Genomic DNA, 5,338 nt, shown 5'->3' with positions numbered 1-5,338 from the left:
GGCAATACAGGAATCTTTAACAGCTTTACAAATATCCCAAGAGGCGATGTTGATAAAACAGGAAATTTTTTCAATTGAACAAAAAGAGCACTTTGATAAACTTGATGCTCCTTTTAAGGAGGTTTTGGTTGGTGTGCAATCTAAAACTGAACAGAATATTCAAAAAACACAAGTATATGAAAAACTTGAAACAAAGAAACAAAATCTGCAAAACCAATAAATAAGCTATCATGGGATTTACTTGTTATTTTAGAGAAAGAGAAACAATTTTGGCCATCAAAAGAAGGAATATTTTTTTCTGAAGGATGGATGGATCCTGAACTAACGACACATGACTCTGAGGAAGAAGAGACAGTGAATGTTGATTTGCAGCAAGAAACACAGCCATTGGGAATAAATACTGACCTATAACAAATGCTACATTTATTGAAAATAAAGCAAGAAATAGTGAATATTGAAATACAGACATTGAAGAGTGTTGATTTTCAACAAGTACCATTAACCGGAGAAAGATGGGGCAGAGGTGTAAAAAAGAAATGAGAGAATTTGTTATCTTAAAAAGGAATGATATAAATGTGTTGGCATGTTTATTGTGGTATAGAAAGGCTAAGTTATATGATTTCAATGTGAAAGCTTCTCCACATTTAAATGAGTTGAATTATGAAGAGATTATAAGATACGATCTAAACTTAACTAAGAAAGATAAGAATAGGAGTTGAGTTTTTTCTTGGTTGGTGACATATGGAAAAATAAAGAGTTTTTTTTTCTTTTTTAATCTTAAAAATGAACGATCAAAAGCTAAGTTACATGACTCCTTTGTCCTTGAGTTACTATACTAGCAAATGATTATTATTGGTGTAGGAGAAGCTGTAATAAGTGGATTCTTTTTTATAAGTGAGATATATTAAAGAGTGTAAGGAGCTGGACTCTTGTAAGGAGTTAATTGTATGTGACTAAGTGATGTGTAAGCTAGATGAAACTTTAGTAAATTAGCTCAAAGAAAATTTGTTTAAAAGATATTATAGGTAAGTGTTGTCATCAAACAGATTAGCTAAGATGTCTTTAAAGATGATAAATGGATGTTAGATATGTGAACATAACCTGGGTTAAAAGTCTTTACCTCTTTTTTAACTTGGAACTTTTCTTCTTTTTCCTTTTTCCTTTTTAGTAGATAATGGATTGGAATACTAGTAAACAAGAAATGTATTTGATTTTATTTGTAACTAGTGAGGAGTCTATTTGTCTAGCATTAAAAAAATGAAAAGATCTTGAATTGTGTGGAGATGGTCAGATTGAAGTTACTACTGAAGAAGAAAGAAGATATTGACTTTCTTCAAATTTGGAGATTCTTTCTTTTAATATTGGTCAAGAAAAATGGGACTTTGTAAGAAATGGATGGACTGATCTTATCGCTGAAGGAGAAAAAAGACAGTGACTTCTATCAAATATGGGACCTCTCTTTTTTTATTGACTGGAGAAACGGAACTTGGTTTAGATCTAAAAATGTTTTTAAGCTATCGTAAATGGATCTGAATATGATTACAGAATGTTAAAAGATATGTAGTAAGGGGCTGACCCAGTGGTTCCGATGTATGTGATGACTGATGTTTTTAGTATTGGTTTAAAATTTTAATAAAAAAATTCTTATGGCTTCTCTTATGTTTGTTTCATAGATGGAGCTTGATTTCAGTTTCAATTATGTTTATTACAGCTTATCACTAACATTTACAAATAAAAATATATGGATTTTCTTTTTTTAAAATCTTATAGTCATGCTACCAGGTAAAATAGACTCCTCAAGCATCTCATCCTTTTCAAGGTAGATGCTGGAATAAAACCAGGCAGAAGAGCACATTGTTTTGGCCATACGTCAGATGGTGACCATGGTCAGGGTACAAGATGTGATGTATCCTCCCAAAATCAGCACCCATCTTAGAGTAAGATGAATTCTTCATTCCAGATATTGGTCATGCAGTTTCCTATTTCCAGATATCACTCTCTCAGAGAAGATCTGTCCTTTGTTTCTTTATCATAAAAATACCAGAATAACTTCAATACAAGGCTTCAATCCAAACACCTGATACTTAAAAGTCATCTTAAGTCAAGGTTTCTAACCAAAACAATAACATCATCAGTCCTAATGATAGTCAGTCCAGCAGTCTAACCACACCACACCAGCTCTGTATGTACTCTTTGGAGACTATAAAATATGTTTAGGGGATGATCTTGATAGCCCTTATTCAACTCCCATAAGAACAACAGTGTAAGGACTATTCTGTTGCTCACATTTACTGAAATAAGCCACATTTTATTTATTGCTTATTTTTTTCTCTTACTTTTTGTACCTTCCCTCCCTTGTAAAAAGCATTTTAAAAAATGGTGGGGGACCTTCTGCCATCTTCCCTTGCACAGAATAGGATGAAGTGTCTTGAACATTTAACTTCTATGGATACCTACACTGAATAAAGGTAAATGCTGCAACTTATTCTGAATGAACTTCAGTGCAAGTGCAAAGCAGCATTTCTGCTTGCTTGTACCTTTGCAAAATATGAGGAACTGGTCTGTTTAATTACTAAAAATTATAAAGAAGGCATTAAAGATCCAGTGTTGTATCACATTTAGGTAACAGTGGGGCGACATTCACTGTTCAAGAATTCTGAATTTGACAGCAAAACAAAACTTTCTTTATCCCCAGGCATTTTAAATTACTGGGCTTTAATTTTTTTATTTCATCTGTTTGCTGGCTGAATTGTATTTATACTTATCTTGTAAATTTTTTGTTATTATTTTCCATAGTGTTATGTACACTGCTCTGGCATCCTTTGTGGACAAAGAACACTTTCTAAATTTTAAATATTATTATTACTAATGATGTGGTATTAGCACAAGTGAACATACAGACAATAATTTCAGAATCTATCAGACACTAAAGAAATACTCCCTTTCTCATACATCATTACTAGAATTTGTAGATCACTTAGACTTAGATTCAGCTGTTTTCCAAAAGCAGAAGGGAAACTACTGATATTTCTATCCCTCTGTAGCATCCCCCTGTCTACTGCCCAAATCTGCACTGAAGGGCTATAGGATCCTCTGGAAGAGATTCTGGGGAGACATGAATGGGCCGCAGAGAATAGAAGAGAATAGACATATCCCTTAACTAGGGGGTGGAACAGTATCAAACATCAATGTAAAGTAGTGAAAACTCAAATGTAAGCATTTTCAAGAAAATATAGTTTGTAATGTTTATTAGGGAGCAACCCAGTTGTCTCTAGAAAATATTGGGATTCCCAGTTCTAAAGCTAGAAACATAGCTCCACATTTGGAACTGGGGACCTATGCTCTGACACATACACTCAAATATTCCTACCTCATGCAAGCAGCATGGAAAGAACTTGACCTGGAGAGATATAAAAGGGCCATTCCAAGAGACAGAGAGGCAATACTACTACAGAGGTCAGAGAACAATGTATCCTGTGTCCTATGCAGCCTCCTTCCCATTTCATGCACCTCAGCTCAATGGACAAAAACAGTTGTCTAGCCAAGATGGAGAGAAGGAAGAGCAGGATGGCAGAGTGCCTCACTGTTCCTTCTCTCTCCTGCAAGTTTGGAGACTTCTGGGCTTTCTGCCTGGATGCACCCTCAATAACTTTTATTTTTAGCACAACTGAAGTGTGAAAATGGCCAGCAAATATGTTGTCAGCCTAGCAAAATCAAGATGCAAATTTCCAGGGAACTGGTGATGAAGCAAAATTACAAGGAAATGGGATTTTTGCCTTATTTCTTTTACAGACATTATATGGCTTGGCGGGAAATCCTGAAACACCAGTTAAATAATGCTAACTCTTCCTGGCTTGCTCATTTCATTGCAATGATCAGTTCTTTACCAAAGTCCAATTCAGTAATACAGTACTGTCATATACCAAAGCAGATTAAGTACGTATGATATGTTTACAAGCGCATAAATAATGTATTTTATTTATTTATTTATTTATATTGCGATTTATATCCTGCCTTTTTCCTACAAAGGGCTCAAGGCAGCTTACATCATTCTCCTCCATATAAATTGTACACCGCCTAAAGAGTTTCAGCTATCGGGCTGTACAGAAATAAAATTATTAATAATAAACTCACATGTGTTCACATAAAGAAATCTATACCTTTGACATGCTGCAGAAGAGTCTGCATTTAAATTCAAATTCACCCTGCAAAGTAGGGTAAAAAGCAACATCCTGATACTTAAGAGAGGATAATCAAGTGAAAACTACACTTCAAAATGCCGACATCAATCCTGCCATTTCTCCTATGCTAAACAAGCATTTTGCCATTTGAGTTAGTTCTCCATTGGCTCATTCGTCATGCTTGCTTTGTACAGAAAGCCTTATTTAAAAAAAAAAAAAAACTACAGAATTTCAACACTGAATGCAACTGAATATTACCTCTATTAAAATAATAAAAAAAATCATAAACTGGAGAATGCGGGCATCGATCCCGCTACCTCTCGCATGCTAAGCGAGCGCTCTACCATTTGAGCTAATTCCCCTTGTCTGCATGCTCCATACTAGCCCTGTTCAGAAAGCCTTACAGACACAACACAGAATTTCAGTAAAAAATCAAATGGAATTCCTAAATGGAATAGTTTAGTTTAACGACAATAAAATCATGAATTGGAGAATGCGGGCATCGATCCCGCTACCTCTCGCATGCTAAGCGAGCGCTCTACCATTTGAGCTAATTCCCCTCCTACAAGCCCGCTATAAAAAGCTAAAACTACGAAGTGCTGCCGTCAAGCAGGCTGCATCGATGCCTATACTTTCCGCTGAGTCACCATAATTCAGCAACATTAGCGATTCAGTTTCTTTCTATGACCACTGCTGAAGCAATACAGCAACAAAAAGCAGTTGTTGGTCTCATTGTTTTCAGCAGACAAAGCAAAGAAGAGTAGTTGAGAGCAGAATAAATTACCATTAGGGAATGGCAAACACTAAAACCAGCTTTTTTTCTGATGCCTCCTACTGCACACAGTTAAATAGTCAATAATCTGAAGATTTCTGCTACTAAAACCTATGTAGATGAATTGTGAGCTTCAGGTCTTGGGTAGTACAGAAAATAACATCAGTAACAGAAATGAAACTCATGCTTACAAAAGGTAGGCAGGGCTGTTAAGGACAGGGCATTTTGAAAGCATTCATTCATTCATATGCTATGCTATGCTAGTCACGACCTCGACCCCATGGACAACATTCCTCCAGGCTAATAGGTTCACTCTAAGTCAGAGGCAACTTGATGGCATTATAACAACAATAAAACTCACATGCATTCATGCAAAGCAAGAGTT

The 5,338-nt window shown here is 35.5% G+C and overlaps 2 non-coding genes across 2 annotated transcripts; both read right to left on the bottom strand.

Annotated features, from left to right (window-relative positions):
* Window positions 1-4,470: 4,470 nt before the first annotated feature.
* Window positions 4,471-4,543, bottom strand: TRNAA-AGC. Its single transcript has one exon. It is a non-coding gene; the product is annotated as a tRNA-Ala (tRNA).
* Window positions 4,544-4,668: 125 nt separating this feature from the next.
* Window positions 4,669-4,741, bottom strand: TRNAA-AGC. The gene has a single exon. It is a non-coding gene; the product is annotated as a tRNA-Ala (tRNA).
* Between the last annotated feature and the right edge of the window lie 597 nt (window positions 4,742-5,338).

The sequence above is a fragment of the Varanus komodoensis genome, unplaced genomic scaffold (genome assembly GCF_004798865.1).
Source record: "Varanus komodoensis strain SLA01 unplaced genomic scaffold, ASM479886v1 scaffold14_1, whole genome shotgun sequence".
Lineage (NCBI taxonomy): Eukaryota > Metazoa > Chordata > Lepidosauria > Squamata > Varanidae > Varanus > Varanus komodoensis.
This window is presented reverse-complemented; position numbering and strand designations above follow the sequence as displayed.